The following is a 20,601-nucleotide window of genomic DNA, read 5'->3' as shown; positions in this document are numbered from 1 at the left end:
TAGGTAGTGACGACACTGTCTTCTGTGCTTAACGTAGGCTTGAGGACTGCGTCAATTTTTCACTTAGCATTTACGCTAATACGTTCTTCGATCGAAAGCGTAGATGGGCCATCCAACTGGTATTGGCCGCAGATGATTGACGTTACGCAAATAACCAGCAAGCGTTTCCCATCTTAATTTTTCGTATGACTCAATCATCAATCGTTATGAATTAGTTGTATGGGCGTACATAAAGCTGCGCGTTCATAGCATTTGCAGGTGACTTTTTCGATCTTATATGTACACTTTTATTACCCTTTTACCTCTATTAATATTTTCAAGATACTTGTTCTCGGATGAATCATCATTTTTTTCGAGCAGGACGCACAACAGTATAGATTTTTGTTCGACGCTGGCCCTACGTTTTTCTATTCCTGCTTGCAGGTCAGACCGACAGTGGCAACGACGAATATGGTCGAAATTGAGTTACGCTGTGAAGGCGATGAAGGCAGGCCAAAAGAGATTGCGCCCCATGAGAGTGAGAAGAGGTCTGGCAAGGAAACAAAATATACCTGCGAAACTAAGAAGACATGTTACTGCCGCTGGCGCTGTCACTGCGATTACTTCGACAACATGTTGTTAACTAGGACGCTTACGACTAACGTTATATGTCTTGTTGAAAAGTTGCTTTGCCCTCTTGCCTTGTCGATAAGCCAATATGAGATAAAATTCGAGTGATCGTTTAATGTATGCATATATACAAAAAGAAACATCTTTATTTCTGACGCATCACCAAAAAATACGCAAGTATAGAGCAACAGCGTTAAATGCTAAACAGGCGTGCCCTTGATCAGCTAACAAATAAAGAAAACATTATGGAAACACAAAAAAAACCGCTACGAAGGGCCTTCGAAGAGATAAGAGAAAGGAAACTCACCATCGATATTCTGGTAACGAAAAGCAGAGTGCTGAAACATAGGATGAAACCGTAGAAAAGGAAATCGAACTGCCTTCCGCAAGTGTTTCCGAGTAGTAATATTTTTTAAAATAAAAATCACTCTGAAGCTCGACCTGTAGTAGATAAAATAAGCAGAGGTCGAACGAACAGGCCTATCAGACGTCTGGAATCGCGTAAACGGTCGCTGTTCAAAGAAAAATCTATAATTTATTCAAATATTGTTCATATAGAAAAAGAAAGACATCGGCCTCGACCGCTTAAAGTAGCGCAGAGAAGCAACACTACAAACACAACAAACGAAGCCTTGGCTAGATCAGCAGCAAGTGCGGTTACGATGGTTACGGCTGAGGGTACGTGTAGCACTCTCGGCTAATGCATACGTCTACCTGGCAGCAGTGAAAGCGTTTAAACTCAGGCAATCATTGCGGTATTTTGGTAACCCCTTTTACGTTACGACGTAAATTTCGGTAAGTTGTTCGATAGAGGCGTATAGGAAAACGAAATCATTGTGCACGAGCTCTTCGGCTGGATAAACCCGAGGCAAGTCACAGGAATATATTTTCGTTCGCAATGGCTAAGGTCTGTCTCACCGAACCAAACAATAGGACTACAACAATAGCAATAGTTCGACAAGCATTTAATGGTCCAATCCAAAGCTATTGATGTATTTTTCTATAGGTAAAATAACATTAATCATATTCTTGTGATGAAACGAGTCCTACGCATGTCAGTGGAAGTTATAGATCGAAAGTCCGAGCTTACCATTATTAACGTGTATCTGGCAGACAACCAAGTATGGGTACCTGTAGCCACATAATAGGAAGAATGTTTATTAATTCATACATTTATATGGTAAGGCATTGCATCGATAGTACGGTCGATGATATTAGAATCGGTGTATGATGAAATTTCGCTTGAATATATGTACGTGTATGTGAATGAACCACGTCTTCGCTGTCTAAAAGATGCGTGCTCGTGCCTAAACAGGCTGAGCTGCAGACCCTGCGGCAGTTATCTTTGGTTGTGCAGAAAGCAGGACCTCGGAACCTAAGGAAATATACGGCAATTTTTATATACGACATATTTTTCTTCAATTATAGACTATAAGCGCTATATATATTCAAATGACTATATTCAAAATGAATGTTTTTTTTTTTTTTAGTATAATTTGTTATCAAGTATGTTGAATATTTCTGTACTTCGATGATTCAGTACTTTGAGCCTGATAGAACAATGGCTAATCTTGCAGTAATGCTTTTGTCAATTGGCAAAGTTTTCTTTGTCGTATTCTGTAGTCCTTGGCAGTCTTACTATCGACCTAGATATTGCATAAAAGTTTGCAGCATATCGAAGTGTTTTTGGTGCGAGTATGTAGGAGTGGAGTATACGGATTTGCATAAATTTTCATTGGTTTAGATCACGGAAAATCATAGCTTTACCTTATTAGTATTTTAAAACTTATTTTTAGCATGTATGCCTCTTGTAGAATTATTTTGAAATATAGGATACACGTATTGGTTGGTTGGTTGGTGGCTGCATGTTTCACTAAGCGGAAGATAGTTAACTGAGTGTGTGAGAGCTACCTATCTTATCGAGTAAAAAATATCTCGGACTTCAGGTAGCTGTCTTTGTCTTTGATCTCTGTATCCCCTTAAATGTTGATAGCTATGGCCAATGCGGCACATGCACTGAATTTAATGCCGAACTTATATCTTACTTCTTGTTTTAGGCTTATTTCTGCTATTCTATTTGTCCTGTAATTAGCATAAAATTATCAAGCTGAAGTCAGTAGTTGGTGTTAGCTAGTCTTTTGGCGAAGTGACCTTTCAATTCCTCTAGACCTAGCTTCGCGCCAAGTAGGCATGTGTCTTCTCTGATCTTCGTTCAAACATAGAGGTCTTATAATTATTTCAGACAGAGACTAGACAGGATGGATCCCAACACTGTGCTTTGTAGTATTTCATAGAATATGTTTGTAAGCTATTTCAATTATGGGTTGCTTCACAAAACCCAAGTGAAATTCGTTATATGTTTAGATTTACGATATCAAATGTTTTTTAGATGCATGTTTACTTTCTTCGGTGTGTCTTTGGTACATTTCAGAAGTCAAAGACCATGCTAGTTTTTGCTAAAACCGCTGTCTCTTTTCCATCGAACTGAACTAGCTGGACATCTAGAAGATGTCGTATGACTGCCATCTTGAAAAATAACGAAAATAGTTCTTGTAGCATGCAAGGCCCAATAAATGATTCTATAGAGGAAGCAAACAGAAGAATATTCCTTTTTGCCATTCAACATAGTAGTTAATTGTGACTGACTGCTAATAGTAAAGACATTTCTTTTCACATGGGTAACTTGAAAGCTAGTTGATCATTAGGGCTAAAGTAATCAAATTTGGATCAATCCAACTTAATCAAATTTCGCCTACGTTGGTGAACTATATACCGATATTTCCTATTCATCTTATGTATTAGTTAGACATTTTAAATTTCTCTCGTTCACCTTGTAGCTTTTTTTTCTTTTTATATAATCTTATAAAAAAAAAAAGTAAACAAGTTCTCTTAGCCTGCTTTATCGAAGTGAATCGAGTTAAACAAAACTTTAGATATACAGTTTCTTTGGTCGATTTTGTTTTTTGTATTTTTATATCTTAATAATTATATTCTCAACAAATCTCTCGGTCTTGGGAGATACTCTCTGTTAGTGGCCTATAGACTCTGTCAAGCTATAGCACTTCTTCTGCATTTTTTATCCCTACTATTGTTTTTATCTATTTGCATCCCTGTATATTATCGACAGGCTATTGGCCATTAGAGAACAAAGATCGTATTTAGCAATTTCTTGCATTCTCGTTTGATTTTTGCTGATTTTTTGATCGCTGATTTTTGGCTTTCGATATTGTCACAAACTGTGAAAACGACATAAAAAAGCTGTAACCGTGGACCAGAGTTCTTACAGGTTAGGTTTTTTACGGGGTGAGATCTTTTTACACTGCGCTAGAAATTGTGCTGTCTGGAATATCATACGTAGCCGCTGCCCCTCGATACATACCCAGGTGAACTTAGAGAAAAAAAATTTGCTTACAATTAATTTACTTGTTCTATGTTTAATCTGGGTCCGAAAAAATATTTAATACTTGACGCGACGAATCTGTGGCGTTCTCTGTTGTTCAGTCGGGTCTGTTCAGTTCAATGGTAAAGCAAATTGGTCGGCAAAAGGCAGCAGACGGAATTAGAACGAACGCGAATGCAGCAGCTCGATTGATTTTTTTACTGCTCATAGTGGTAAGACGAAGGTAAAGGCGGAGCTGAAGGGTAAGCGAGAAGGTTGGAAGCGCACAATACTCGTGTACTTTGCCACCATTACATTATTGTTATCATTGTGTCATACTGGCCCAAGGCAGTTGTCGTGTGCCCGACCGCCAACGGGACGTTTAGCTCCGAAGAAGGCTTCTTCCAACAGGCAAGGTTCTTTCTCGGTCCTAGTTGATACGTGCAATATATATGCAGTGAGGCCTGTTATGTATTCTGAGAAAGAACCCACGATCATATACATTTCCGCTGTTTCATTTTTCGTCGCAGTTCCCGCCTCTATAGCTTCTTTTGACCGCTGCACGTTACAGCATCAAGTCCCACACTCATAATATTTGGGTTATTATGCCGGACAGGGCAACTGTCAGGTAAGCAAATATCGAATATAATTAGGTAAAAGGCTAAAATGCAACAATTCGTTGTCGGCTCTCGTGCGGGGTTGCTCCTTTTTCGTATATTTCCGCGTACATAATACCTGTATTTATAAAAAAAGACATCGTTTACCATCAGGTGGCCCTAAATCCGTTACACTGTGCCCTCTAAAAACCATCTAATCTTTAGTAGACGTTGAGATACGTGATGCAATTTATTTAGAACAATATAGAAAGCTACCTGAGTCCCTCTATTTCTGGATTAAAAAGCAAGCGGATCCAGGCTTCTGGGAACGATGCCAGTTTGCTAGCAAGTCGAAACGGGCCGAAAAATATAAGTACACGAAAAGATTCAAAAAGGCCGCTGGTAAATACGTTGATAGCAAGGCAACATAACTTTAGCAGCAACATGAAACGGTTCCACGTTTGTCTATGCTAAGTTACGGCTACGCGTGGTTACCCAAAGTAATAATAATAAGAGTACGCGTATAACATAAGCGTAGTCAACAGGATACAGTAATACAACTGTCGGATTACATATAACGGTGTTAGAAAAAAACTTTTTTTTTTAAACAAAGAAGATATTTTCTTTAGTCTTGCGAAAAAGGTAAACACTGCAAAGCGTGTAATTTTTCGCAGCACCTTCCAGCTAGTTAGCTTATCTCGTCCGCCTATTGCATTGTCTGTACCGTGAAGCGTCACCCTCGAACGTGCGAGACATTCCGAGCATCTGAGTATTCAGAACAGTCATTTGCTGAACGAGCAGGCTGCAAACAAACATTCTTCTGAAGCCAATTATCTTTTTTTGTTTCACTTAAAACAAACATTCTAAATGTTTGTTTTAGTTTACATTTGTTCATACGTCTACCCAACTGATAAAATGGACTGATATATCATCGTATCCGAAAACGAGGTACTGTCCTAGCAATTTTCGAACAGACGATTATGTTTGTCTCAAAAAGATGCATTAAATTAAAAACAACTGGAGCAAAAGGCAATGCTTTCCCGTTCCTGGATGTCGACACGAAGGCCCATGAGGTTCGTTCGAGTTTTGGTCTGGGCTGGTCCTTAGAAGGGCCATACTCGCGATATCTACTGTACACATTGCAAGCATAATTTTAAAAGAGGGGAGTTGGTTTGGAGGTGGCCTGTATTGAAGGTATTAGTCTTGGTCTGGTGACTTGCTAGCGCGTAGCAAATAATACTCGGCCCGAATCATGTTCTTTTTGTAAAGAGAAAAAAAACCCGTAGATGCAGTTGTCGATGATCGAGGCAGATGGCTATTAAGTTAATATATTCGTTTGTGATACTTACACCTAGCGCTCATTTAAAGGTAACTTTTATCTGCACATTCACACTGATAGGATATCTAGAGCACGATTGTACCTTGTCATTTGTCGAAAATAGCTTTTATAATGTGGGCGTCCGCATCGCAGATTCTCACGTTTCTTCTACTTGTTGCGAGCTCTTTTGAATCAGCACAAATGAAGATTACCAATTCGCGGGGAGAAAAGGCTGTGGCCCATTTAAGGTTCAAACCTTGGCTTAGTCTACGGCCGCCACTAAATTATAGTCGAAACATGTTATCTTCTAAATCAGATGAGGATCTCCAAAGTTCGTATAGCTTCATGAAATGAACGTTGCCAATCTTGAAGTCGACGATGTAACACATTAGTGTTATTGTCCGGTCAGTTTCACAACAGGCATACTGCGATAGCCCTGTTTTTTTATATACTCAGCAGTTTCGTAGAATTTTGGCTTTACGAGTGTCGAAATTTGCAGGATGAAGGTGCCCAGAGTTATTCGAACAGGTCGTAGCATGACTGCGTTACTCACGTATTTGTCCTAGCATACGGCTTACAGCTAGACCAGCTCATGTTCAAAAGTACTATTAGTGATTATTCCTATTGTCAGTCGTCAGGGGTTTGCTTCAACGAAATTGGACGATTGTTCTCAGCATTCCCGGAAATCCCCTGGGGCGCTTGTTCTATTTTGTTAGAACGAGAACTTTCTCGGCTGCCGGAACCGTACCTGTTGATGCACAACCGTACATACCTCGATATCTTTCGCAGCCGTGAAATTAAGAAATGGTAATTTCGCTGGCAATACGAGCTCCATAGCCCTGCAGCTGTCGACCATTTTGTCCGTCTTTGTGCTGCTGACCAGTTCCTCGACTGCTCGGCCTTAGCGGCTCGACTGCCAGAAAGGAACCGTAGTAGCAAAAATGCAATACTACTAAATACACTATTCGAAGCTGCTTTTTTTACTCTGTAAGCCTCTGGGAACTTCATTATGCCTTGAGCGGGATTCTACCTCAATTCAATCCCTAAAAGTGTCTCTGGTAGGAAAATTGCGTTTTCGACACCTGCTCTCGTCTGTGGTACGCCTTGGCCAAAAAGATACCTAAATAAGCAGAGATATTGGTGCCATTGCACAGAGCGTATCCGATAATTGACTGAACTTTTCATAGAGGTTTGTAAACTTTAAAGGTGGGATTTTTTATTCGAAGTATGTACCCTATCCTGGTTAACTGTTCGAAGGCAACGAGGACCGTGGATGACAACCAACTGTGTTAATAGCGGAGAAGGTGAATTGTGAACGCTAGCCTATTGTTTCTTGAATCAAAGATGACGCGTCTAGGCGCGCTGTAAGCAGGTGTAAATCGCATTGGGAAACACGGCTTCGTATCATCATCAGCATGTCGTCCTGCACAAGCGCAACATGCCACAATAACAGACTTCTACACGGCATTCCTACATAGTTTATTTGACAACAGAGGGCGCCCGAAAAACTGAGTGGAGGGCCTTTTCAACATCAAGCTGCAAATTTTTTGACGATATGAATAAATTTGTTGTGAGAATGAAAAAAAGTAACGCCGAAAAAATAATAGGTTAATTTGTTATAAGGATTAAAATATAAAGCTGTTTTTTCTTAACCGATATACGTATTTCTATGAAGATCATTCGGAGAAATGTTTAACCTATAACACGGAAACTATATATTGCACATTGTCGCAGAATAGACGTAGCATATTACGTTCTGTTTCCGTTTCTCGAAGGGAAGACTGTGTGAATTCTCGCGTCATTATGAAAAAAAAGGTATTCGAATTGAAAGCTAGTTATATCTAACTAGGCCCGCCCCGTGCCTACATTCAACGTCTTTTACCCCTCTTGTATCCTCTAGCAGAACCTTTTCAGGACCAAACTATCCGCTCGAAAGGCCACGTCGTACATACAGAGTAATCCAGAACAGATGACAGGGCTATAACGTTCCGTTAAGTAACCATTTAAGCTATTCTATAATAGAACGCACAGATTGTCACACCTGATTCGTGTGTTTCACTCTTGTAATATATACGAAAAAATATATCCTTGGTCAAATAATAAATTCTCCTGCACCGCAAGCTTAAAACTAAAATACGAAATCTATGCTTTAAAAAACAAGCTTGCAACATATCTGAAGTACATGAAGCTCATCGCTACACAAACCGAGAATTGTAGAAGGGGTTTAGTGTGATTAACTACATTTTCGTCTAAATGCAAAGATGGCAATAGGCTGCCGATTTAGATTTCGCCACGCAGCTACAAGCTATCCTTCAACATCTGTTGAAGCTGGATGAGTATATTGTTGACTAAAGTAGGGGCTGCGTATATAAATACGAAATCAAAATTTACCTAACTGCCTTGTTAGAGCTGTCCTAACAGTTTATTTAATTGCGTTTATAGACTAGTCTTACTTGTGCGTAATCCTTATATCAAAACTCTAAATGTTCATCGTTGGCATCTATCCTTGCTTGGGTCCCTTTACTAATATCTGCCTACATCCGGCAGATCAGTCTATTGCCAAGAAGCTTTCTTTGCTCGACAAACGTGTCGCTACTGTTTCAGATTATGAAATTGTACAGATACATCGGGTTCTACAGACAAATACGTCAGACGACGCCTACGGATGTAAATAGACTGAAAAAGCAAAGCTTGCTACGCGTACGCCACGCGCTCTATAGCTAATAATAACAGGCTAACAACGAACCACAATGAAGCGTCCGATGGCTGAACGAGAATACAAAAAGGACAAACATTTTGTTTAGATCAAAAAAAAAAAAAAAAAAAACTTCATTCTTTTAATATACGCGAAAAATACTTCCTTGTCCAAACAATAAATTCACCTATTATCCCGCACCGCAAGCTTTAATTTGTTATTAAGTTAGTTTTGGGCAGTACAACCAACTATATAATTGATACACGTTATATAGGCCACGTATATTCCGAGTTGTCTCGACAGCTTCTTGATGCTGACGCGAAACTAGTCAAAATGTCGGGAAGATGAAATGCTACTTCTTGGCAAGAACATACGCATCTCTATAGCCGAAGAGTTTTTGTTTGATTTTTCAAAATGTCTGGACTGAGCAATAAATAACCTCATTGAAAGTACTTTTCGATAGTATACATTGCTTGAGCATTAGCAAAGGGTAAATTGGGAAGGAAAGCAATCAGATAAAAAAATTAATAGAAGTATAGCTTTTGCTTAAGCAGTAACTTAGTGTTACTACACACAGCTGGATGTGCGTTACTATCTAAACGCTAGCGCCTTTTTTGAGGGCACATTACGGCTAACTCTACCATTATCAGAAACATTAACTGGCACATGCCGTATAGTATTATTAGTCATTATACAGACTCGCCCCAAACTGTATCGGATTAAAGAATCTCATTATGAGGAACCTAGCAGAAATAATTGCGTTTTTTAACCCAAAAGAAGCCAGTGTCTTAGTGTCAACAAACAAATCATACGTATAGTGATATAAGATGCGCTAAGGCACGTGTTGTCAGTGACCACACGATTTGGCTATTGGCGTTTTTTTTTTCTTTCTAAATAATAACAGCCGTCGCGCTGTCGGTTACTATTACGTCTTCCTCTGTGCTACTATCGACTAATGCGCGCAGAAAAACAACGTTCGCTTACCGCAATGAAGGTATAACGAAGGAATGAAGCACGTCGCAGAGTAGGCGGTTTTCCTTTCAGGTGTACATACGTATGCATTTATGGATACTTTGATCTAGTGCTGCTACTTCTATTAGTGCATGTTGTTTGTCGTAATTGATTTATTGCTTCGTTTCTCAGTAGGCGACTCCTATTTTCAACTGCCGTTGTCCCGGTCGAGACTCCAACGAATATCGCTACGATAATTTTTTGTCGAAAAAATTTGGCCTATCTAAAAAACACATAGTACGTCGTATACATAGACTTGTGTGTACATTTGTGGCACCTATACATATCATCCCATACCGTTGTTTGTACAAAAGTATTACTACTCGTATTTTTGGGATTAACGTATATCTAGCTACCCTCTCGAAAATGGCGTTCCGGGAAAAAACGAGCGGGTCAAGAGACTTCTTCGTACGCGCAGTGGCAGACAGGAAGACAGATTATAGGCAGGATAAGGCGGTGCTGCATCTTATATCTTTGCCGTTGTTGTTGGCGTTGCCTAGGAACCGCCGAAAAAGATAGAGACTGTAATCCCTTATTATAATGGACCTCAATTATAACATACGTCTTGGGCCTGCTTTCTGATTTTTTTTTGATGAGGAAAGTGGGCGAGAGGGAAACAGGACGAAGGACATTCAGTATCGCATTTCAAAATCGTCAGCATCAGCGTTCGACTCATATAGATGAAAAGTATTTCGTTTAAGCTGATCTAGTTGCCATAGCCGAATGCTAAGTTCACCCAAATATTTTGTAATACAACGGCATCTTTACAGCTTGTTCAACATGTGCAAATAATGATTTACTGGTCTTGAGTTACCGCGCATATATAGCAATGGTTTACCAAAATACGTAAGGTGTTCTACAGTACAGCCGAACTACACGAGCATTGAATTTGATTATCCAACGCTACGGTAATGTGACTCGAGCTAACATGATAACTCTACGACGACGTAAACTCATTTCTGCCTTCTGACCCGCTGTATATGTATGGAAATATTTTTTTTTGTGGCACATAGCTGAGTGCTACAATAGCTACTTCAGGAAAATATCACAGATAGGAGACTTCGAAAATGTGTCAACATCTGAGCACATTCTCAGTATCTTCTATCAGAGTTTGGAGATTGCAGAAAAGGTTCCGCAAGCAACTTTATCATCTATAACGAGATATCAACGGGATGAGGGAAAACGATTTATCTAAAAGCATATTGTGCAAGCAAATTACTGGATTTGATCTCAATTAGCCATATACAAAACCAAGACAGACCTGACGCCATATATTCAGATGCATCTCAGATGCCCAGCTTCGCCATACAAAGAATCAAAATTCTCGACTACATTTGCCTTAACCAAGTTTTTTAATCCTACCAAGTCTCCTAGTAGTGTAATTTTGTATTTTTCTGCTAATCTTAGGGATACGTTGTTGGTCTAGCTTCCCACCCAGGCATGGGCACACCTCGTTTCCTATTAGAAGCCAGCGTGTGGTGGAATTCCTAACGGCGATACAACGCAAAACATAGAGGCTTGCTAATAAAAGAAGCAGACCTTACAAATATACAAGGGAATTACTGCTGTTCAGAATGGAAACTTAAATACTGAGAAGTCAAGCAAACAAGCCGAAGTTTTGCTCACAATGCCTTAAAACAATATATCTATTAGGATATCGAGACGATGGCATTTCAAAAGTTTTTAGTAAACAAAGTGTATAAATAGGAATATAGCATTATTAAACAAGGTTTTCGATATAAATGAATCCGAATAGCGGAAATTAACCCTACGTCACGTTTTTCAAGGTCATGGGATCCATGCAAAACTTATTCACTACACAGAAATAACCTTTGCAACTATCCTCTTGCTCTATAATCGGTGTTTGTCCCAAATGATCAAACACCAGTGCTGGCTCGACTAATCGCAATCATGCAAAGATGCACTTTAAGACCTTACTACACTTTATTTGGAGGTAAACGGAAGAAAGAAAATAATAGAAACTGCCCGTCTGGCTATGTAAATAATACCAAACTGTGTCACAGCACTTTGTTTGTCATTGCTGGGGTCATAGGAAAGATATATAGTGATCCTGATCAGGAACTCGAAAACAAAAAAATCTGCCAGTATTAAACATAGAGCAGCTACGGGAGCCCAGGCAAACGGAATCATTCAAGATGACTCAGTTTCACCTTTTGCCATTACTTTTCGCACAAAGGCTGGTTGGCGGCGAATATTTCGAGGTATGCGAATGACCTCTGCATAATTTCGAAAATCATGCGACAACACTGAGTTAAAAAAACAACATGAACTAATGCTACGAAAATATATATATATCATGAAATTCCGATAAAATAAAGGAACCGTAGAAAGAAGTGTAGATGGATAACACATGACTATCTGTTCGGGCGTTACTTCAAACATTGTCGGATCCGTAGAACCATTTAAGGAGCGTAGAGTCCAGTATTCTCTGACCCCCTCCTGTTTAAAAATGTTTCAAGCTTTACGTCCAGTGCATCTGTTAAGCATTACTTCAGACGACTATTATGTCAGACCGAATATGTTAGAAATTTGCCTGCAGTTAATACCTGTTGGACCACAAAGCATCATATCATAAAGATGAACTTCCATCGGATTCTATTGATCAGTCTGATTACTTCAGGGATTGATTTTTCTTCTTCTACTAATAGCGTAATTAATAATGAATTCATTTAAGGTTAGCCTAATCATTTCAACTGCGAAATAGTCTTTTGAGAAAGAAAATTTACTAACTACAAAAGCTTCCGCTTTTTCTCCGACAGAGAGTGGATAAGGCATTGACTGTTCTGAAAGTGTTTAAAATTGGGGTTCATAAATGCTTGTACATCGTGATACCTTAGCTGGCTGTATAGCCTTTCAACCTACTTAAGGTAGCTACTTCTTACCGGAACTGTATTGTAGTGTCCTGAATTGGCTTCTTTTGTAATTGTGAATGCTTTGAATCTTCAGGTTTTTCCTCACGATAAAAGTTGCCCTGTTTGAAACGAGAGCTGTACGCTTTGCTGATCCTGATAGGCCCTTCTCTGCTTTTTTTTCGGCTTGTGCTGGTCAGCTTTTATAGCCAAAGTTATTTTCCGCCATGCAGGTAGCCCGTACAGAACAGTAAATCTGGCTACCGGCCACATCTGCATCCGGACATCCTATGCTAAGCTTGACAGCTGTCTTAACCACTGGCCTGTACAATTTGCTGACCAGCTAGTTTTTTCCAACCACATTTCGGACATACGGTAAGCTCGTTAAGCCTTTATGCAAAATTACCCTAATGTATCTGGTCTGCTTCATGATCAACATGATGTACCTATCAAGCATGATCTAGATTGCTCCACGTGTCTTGCTTTTCCGCGTTTGTCATCATCTCGACGCCGCAAGTTGATAAGTATACGGGCAGAAGATGCAGAATTGATCCCTGGTATATTTCGGAGATTTCAAAATTTCTATCGCGTAAAACGCGTAGAAAAATGTAGGTATTTTAGTAACCCCTATATAACAAGTGTATGCCCTGCGAGAAACTGAAGCAGGCGGAACTTAGTTTCGCAAGTGAGATTTGAAAGTTTTATGCTCAATTTCGAATCAGACAAAATTATAGGTTCGTGATAGCCAGGTATACTAATGCGCGAGCCTTTAGCAGCGATTTGAAGCCTGATCCAAAGGTAAATCTTTGCTAGCCAACTTTACTCAGTATATAAAAAGTAGAAAACGGCACATAAAAGAAATCCAAGAATCGAGTATCGAAGAAAGCGAAAAGAATATTTGAATAAAGGCGCCAACATATTAAACTTAAATATTGTAAATGAATAGATACAAGGGTTTCAACTCTAAATCGCTTAATTTTTTTTCAGTATGGCGAGTTAAGTTGTAATAAGAATGACTGATACAGTAAATAAATACATTTATTTAAGTTACAGTAAGCAAATAATGTGCTTAGACGGACTGTAGTGACCTGACATTAAGGCACTGGACTTTTTCGGCACAGCGTGGACAAACAACGACATAAAGGGTGGAGACGCTTCATCAAGTAAGATACTGCTCCAATAAAATAGTATATACAAAAAAGATACTAGAGCATTATAAACGTTCGTAGTAGACCACTTAAGATGTTAGTATCAGAATTAAGCAAGTAATACCACTGTACAAGTTGTAACGAAATTCAGGTACACGATAATAAAAAAAAAATGTCGTTTGTGTGATAATGTGTTTTTGTTTAGGCAAGATTTAAATGGTTTGTATGTATAAGAGCTTCCATTCTTTTTAAAAGCGAGCAACTTCAAGATGAGATCAACAACAAAAACAACTAGATACTTTTACAATAATCTTCATTTGTTATAGATTTTCGAAAGTTAAGATTCTACTTATATACAAGATCAGTAAAGTGCATCTCATCTTAGCGTTTTTCATAGCGGTTATTCGTTTCAGTTTTTGGCCACTTTTTAACAAACATCTGGTCCTATTTGTGGGAAGTTCCTCTAGCTTGTCCACCACATTTTTAGTTGGGAATTATGTAACCTATAAAAAAAATGTTTATCGAAAACCCACGAACGGAATATTCCGCAATACAAATTTATATCGCGAAAAAGCACTGTTTGGTGCAGCATGTCTGCAAGAGGTATTTTTTTTCGAGGAAGCTGTAAACTTCGTTTGCCTTCAAAAAATGATCTTAGCTTTTTGAGACCCTAAATCGGTGAAAAAAGTTTGCGAAACGTGCGGTTTCAGTAGAATAGGCCCTGCACATTGTAAATAGCGTTACCCACGGATCACTTCAGGCGGGGTGAGGTCGAATGGCCCCCCATATAACGTGACACGATTCCGCTTGACTTTTTTTTTTATGGGAGTACCCAAATATCATAACGTACCACCACAATCCACGAATGGAGGACAGACTTGAGGAAAATGTCTTTGCTGTCATTTGAGAAATAGGACCGGATGTATAGAGAAAAGTGGGAAAAACTAGTGCAAGTGAATAACTGCTATGGAGAAACCCACTGAAGTCCACTTTATTGTTATTGTATTTAAGTAAACGTACAAATAACTGTACATGTAAGCATATAATACAAATGATTTACATACATTCTTTGTGTACGTCAAATTGAGCTTGATACTGATTAGTTAGCTATCCATATATATATATATATTATGTTTAATCCTTGCAACGAACTCCAGGGGTCACCAATGAATGTCGACATGAAGCAATGCACCTTCGCGGGAACGTCTACTACTGCAGTACAATACAAATCCGACATCCTTGAATTCGTTGTAGTGTGGCATACAAAAAAATTAGTCTTAACAAGTAATCGATAGAGTAAAGGCTTCGCTGCCATTTGTGCTTTAGTAGAGAACAGCTGACTCATGCGCGACATATCATAATCTATTGCTTCGCATGCAGACACTGTTATTATCATCACAGATGTACATCAATGGCCTCTATATGACGTTATCAATACAGTTAAGACGCTAGCAGACGCCTCGTGAAGTAATCCAGATCGGTTTATTGCTGGCCAAAAATAGGTATATAAGAATCTCAACTTTCGAAAGGAATTTTTTTTACATTTTTAATATTTTCTTACTATAATAGATTCTGCAAATGTTGCAGTCGTCAGGACTTGGAAGGCGATAGATTTAAGCGCGTACTGGCGTATCAATCCATCATTTGGGACAGATAAAATATTCACACGATCAAATTGGAACGTTAAGACCGTTAATGAAAATGGAATGTATTGGAATTGAATAACAATTCCATAGGAACATAGGTTATGTAGAGACGAGGCCAACATGGCAGCTTTTCTACCAATTGGCAAATCATACATAGCCGTTGGCAATAAGGCCGATCAATTCTATTTAGAGTACTGGTTTATTTAGCAAACTTTGAGAACTGAGATATACTTAACAATGAAAAGCTATTTTTAGGTAATAATTTATTTTTTTTTGCGAATGACTAAAATACTGATTGATTTACTGGAATGGGAATAGTAATGCCCTCAATTATTTTTCCTCTGGTAGAGATATTCAGCTCAACGTTCCATAAGCGAACCAACACAAAGAGAACAAGAGCGTCGTAATAGAAACAATAGTACAACTGAAATGTTTTTGCAGCAGTGGAAGGGCATATCCTTATAGCTAACAGCAACCGTATGCGTATGGATAGCAGCGATATCAAGACGAGGCAAAGTAAAAGTAGTTGTTTGTATATCGCAATTATTTGGGTATTTGCCCCTGGAGGAACGACGTCATTTTTTTTTTAATTATTTGAGCTGATTCGTTTTTTACATAAATATTTCAAAACTAAGGCTACGTCATACGTCTTCCATCTTTATTTTGATATTGTCAGTTCTAGTGTATGATTAAGCAAAATCCTAATATAGTAGGACATAGTACAGATGAATAGTTCGACTTGAATGTAAGCCGGTCGAATCCCCCGGAAGAGCCTCTTGCAAATAGCTACACCCAAGATTCGTGCCCCAAATCGCTCTGCGTATAGGCAATGGATTGATATGGCTCGCTGCGTGAATATTGACCGAACTGTTTATTGCCGTTGTTGTCATCGTCGTGCCATAGGAACAACATAGGGCAATCGTTCTAGGCTTTCGTGTGTTTGTAGGATAGGTTGCTGGATATTTGGCCTTTCAACATCACGGTGCCTTTAGTTGCAAATCTACTCAGCCGACAGCATATTGATTTAGGTGCACACATCGGGTTTCTAATGGTCCTAGCAAATACTGCCCTTAGTGCACATCGCCTTGACACGATCCGCAGTCTGGTATACCTTTTTCCAAACAAGCTGCAATCCGCTACCTTTTGATTCAACTACAGTGGTGACGATGTGCTCTTCTTCGAAACAGATAATCAGTAAATGGTCGTGTTTGTACAAGGGCTTATATCGCCAGTACCGATATTATAAACGACTTACAGATTTGAGTACGTAAATAATGTATGTTAACATCCTAAATATATATTTTTATAATTTATGTCATAAGTAATTGCCTCAGATGCCGCGATGGATGGAAGCATCAAACCGACGAGAGCAAATGGCAATCAGAGGTGTGTCCACTAGAACAGTTAGCAATTGAGGGTATTATAAATGCGCTTATGCGTTACTTTTTTATGCGGAAAAGAAGGTACGACGTAATCACGGTACCTTTTATATCTCTTCACGTCTTCAAGCGATTAGGAGAACATACGTTCCAACGATTTTATCCTAGAACAGTAATTCGTTCAAGATGGACAGTTGGTCAATGAAAAATCTGAATTTTTGCGTTACTAACTATTGCTTTTAAAACACCGTTCTGGATGAATCAAGTATATGACATATTGGAAATTGGCAGCAGCAGCCGCTCCTAATATATTTAGTGGTGACAGGTGGCAGAACTAACTCTTCAAGTCCCCTGAGTGCAACGATAGTTGCCTAGCGTTTTTTTACAAGTGCTTTCATTGAACAACGTTAAATCTCTGGTTTCTCTAGTTGACAAGTATCAAATAGAGAATCCGGTTGTACCTGGGCGCTAAAAGTAGTAACTTGTTGGGAACGTTAGCAGCACTGAAGTTTCAGCCAATTTTTGTATGCTCTCAAGAGCTATTAGAACCGTAAATATAACGATACAACTTTGCCTTGATGGCGCTAAACTATTTTGGACTCTCACTTGGTCCGCACATGAACTTTAATGTCTTTTATCTTGGAAGCGTTGCCCCAAATAGAGATTAAGTATTGTTCGTAACACAGCTTTCAATTTTTTTCTACTTCTACAGAATATCTGTGCTTGTAAACAGATCCTAGCAACAGGCAATTATACAACGCGAGGCTCTAGGAAGGGCTGCCAAGCTAACGTTATATAAGAAACTGGATTCATTTTAGCCAAACTAACTTCAAGATCCTTAAATATCCCAGTCGTGATTTAGACAATCTTAAATAAGCTTTATACGTTGGTACTCAGGTTCGACAGTTTTTCTCGACTTCACACAGTATTAAAGATAGTTTTCGTTCCTTAATAGGACATAATAAATCTACACTGATTGATATGATGTCCTACCAAACATGACCAAAACCAAGATCTTGCTGAATCGTTAGCATCGAACATTTCATAGAACTATTCATAAAAAGTGCCTTTACGACGTAACACGGCATTGTCAGACGAGTCATCTTCAGCCACACTGACGATTTCTTTCCACACATATATCCTACTTTGGCAAATCGAACTTAGTTCAACGCAGAGAATTCTTAACTTCGAGGTTAACTTGTGTACAAATGTACATACCAAATAGTTACAAGATACCTCAAAGCACGAAAATTGAGGGAAACAACACTGCAAGCGTATCATCTGCATAACAAGATCAGACGCCCTGTCCTAATTTCTGTAAGAAGCGTTTATTAGTTAGATAGAGAAGCTATATCCATGCTAGTAAACTGAAATTATATTTTAAAAAGGACCATATGACTATAGACATAATTAGAGTTCTATTTTTGGTTATGTTAGACAAATTACTAAGACTACGGTTATGTAACATTTACTGAAGAATACATTTTCTGAGGCATAACTCCTCTGCGGACTCAAGTGATGCGTGCGTTAATGTTCGTCTTGTGTGTGTATATTACATTATCACGGTGCGTTTTTTTTACATGACTGAGGTGTGCTCATCAATCCCATAATTTACGATTTCGCATGTCTTTACGAATGGCAGGTTCGATGCACTTGGCGAAGGTTAGTGAGACATAGAATTTTGACTCCAAAATAATTAACTATATCTATCTAGCGTATGGTCATGTATTTCCAATACAATTCCATTTTTATTTCTGCCACCTAGGTGAATTATGTCCTAGTTTTAGGATCCTATAGCTGTAAACTAGTACATAGATACAGTACTTTATAGTTGTATAATCTTTACTACGCATTAGCAGTTATATATTATCAGGACGAAGAAAGCGTTCATGCGACCGGCTGTTTTACGATGTATTTCACAGAGTCAATATTGGAGAAAAAACAAATTACTAAACGTTTTCTGGATTCTTTGAGGATACCCAATGGACACGGAGCCGATTTTGTTACAACAGGTTTTTCACGTGGCAAGCCGGAAAGCTATACGAGGAGACGGGGACCTCAAAGGGCAACACAAATAGAGTAATTTCACGGTGTTAAGAACGCTTTTAAAATCACCTTGTGTCCATGTTACGGCTATAACAATGATCTATGTGCTCGGTTCGACACGGCTAAGTGTCTACTGCATAGCCCGGAGTAGTCCAAATAGTAAAAGCAAGGACAAGGGCCGCTTTTTCGTCCGGCAGGGTGAAACGACGCCTTAGGCAACGGTGCCTCACGTTCCTCCACGGCCTAACGCGATCAGCAGTCGTACTAACAAAAGTCATGTTAACATATTTCCGGCAAAATCGCTGTCGGCTTGATGTCAGGCCACCAGTAAAATCGACGTCATAACTGACTGCGAAACAGGACAAATCTCGTGGTGAACGCGTGTCAGACAAGCCAAGCCTGGAGCCCATTATTCTAACGGATCGCATATTGACGAAAATGCCGTTGACTAAACAGTCGCACAGATTTACGTTTATCATACTCGAGTGATTCCTTTTATAGTTATTATATAGTTCAACTCAGCGCAGTAATTGACTTATTAGTCGGGTGTCCTGTAAAAAGACTGGTTGATTATATGAATTGACAGTAGGAAATATTTCTTGTGCCATAATTGTGTGCCTTACGATTGAGGTCGTTTAGTGTGGTGCGATTAGAAAGGTCAAATCGATTCGGTAAATTTGCACAGGACAAGATATTGGACCTGTTTAGCTTACTTTATTTAGCTGGCAAATCTTTCCGGCCTGACTAAAGGCACCGGATGTCCCAAGGACCAGGTTCTGAGTAACAATACGTGATTGCGTGCTACGAGCAAACTCATCAATTCAGCCCTCTAAATACTGTTGACTTCCTTTAATTTGAAAAGTACGGGTTCTTTTCAACGCAACAAGAGTAGTGAATACGAAATTCGGTCAGAGTGGTCGAAGTGATTCGAATTTAAGCAGATTAGCAGTTATTTTCACTAAAAAGAAACGCAGTGATCGGCATATCCGATAGGTAGGCTACAGCTTGAACCTTAAAAGTATCTTTTAATCTGTCGTTCAAGTGGGAAAATAGTTTTGATTGTGTCTTCTGAATGTCTTGATTGTGTATCTGAATAGTACTAAGCCCCTGTGCTGGTGGGTTTGTTTTTTTTGACCGATCGATGCCAGTTGTTATTTGCTTATAGCGGTCCAATTGGCCAGATTTTCGGTCATATTCGTCTTGAATACAAGAGTATTCAATAAGAAAAAATATTTTTTAAGGGAGGAGTTTTTTTTTGGCCATAGAACATTTGCTCCATAGCTGTTAAGTATTTGTATACTATTCCCTTTATAAGGCTGTCTGCTTGCTTGGGTGGCGCAAAGGAAACGCAACAGCGAATTTGGAAAAAAAGCTTACACATCTCACACTTGACGATTTTATTTACTACGAATTGCTTTTGCCGGAGCAATTGGTAATTTTCTTTGTCAAGTATATGAAATCCTTTTGCGGCAGCAGTGTCCCTCTTCCATAGGAAGCGTAATGCTGATCTGACTAATCCGCGGGGTAGCCGATGAAAGCTCAGTCATCTCGACATATACGATTCATATTACCCGTAGCTCGCTGGTAATCTGAGTAAATTCACCCATTTCTGACGATATATGCGAGAACTTTATGGACAAATTATATTTTAAAGATATCTGTTCTATAAGTTCTACAAAGTGTAGTTAACATTGAATATAGAAAAAAAAAAATAAGATAAGTCGATCTGTACTGAAACGGTTCCTGATGAATCGGTTGGACGAATACGTTTTTCCAGAACTAGTTTCTCCGCTGTAGCGTGATCCTATTTTTGCAAAATCCTTTATGAAACACGAATAGGCATCGACGTATGGTTCATATTCCTTTCTTAATACTTTCCGCTTGTTGAAAGTAACGAAACCGGA

At 39.0% G+C, this 20,601-nt stretch overlaps 1 long non-coding RNA gene across 1 annotated transcript in view; it reads left to right on the top strand.

Moving 5' to 3' along the window:
- The window catches only part of LOC147756407 (uncharacterized), a 30,888-nt gene extending 27,719 nt beyond the window's left edge, over window positions 1-3,169 (top strand). Inside the window, exon 6 of the long non-coding RNA XR_015324373.1 lies at window positions 424-3,169. This is a non-coding gene — a long non-coding RNA (uncharacterized LOC147756407). The remainder of the gene's footprint in view (window positions 1-423) is intronic.
- The last annotated feature ends 17,432 nt before the right edge of the window (window positions 3,170-20,601 follow it).

This window comes from Varroa destructor, unplaced genomic scaffold (genome assembly GCF_002443255.2).
Source record: "Varroa destructor unplaced genomic scaffold, Vdes_3.0 BEIS01000003.1, whole genome shotgun sequence".
Classification (NCBI taxonomy): Eukaryota; Metazoa; Arthropoda; class Arachnida; order Mesostigmata; family Varroidae; genus Varroa; species Varroa destructor.
The sequence above is the reverse complement of the archived record's forward strand: the minus strand, read 5'-3'. Positions and strand labels throughout refer to the sequence as shown.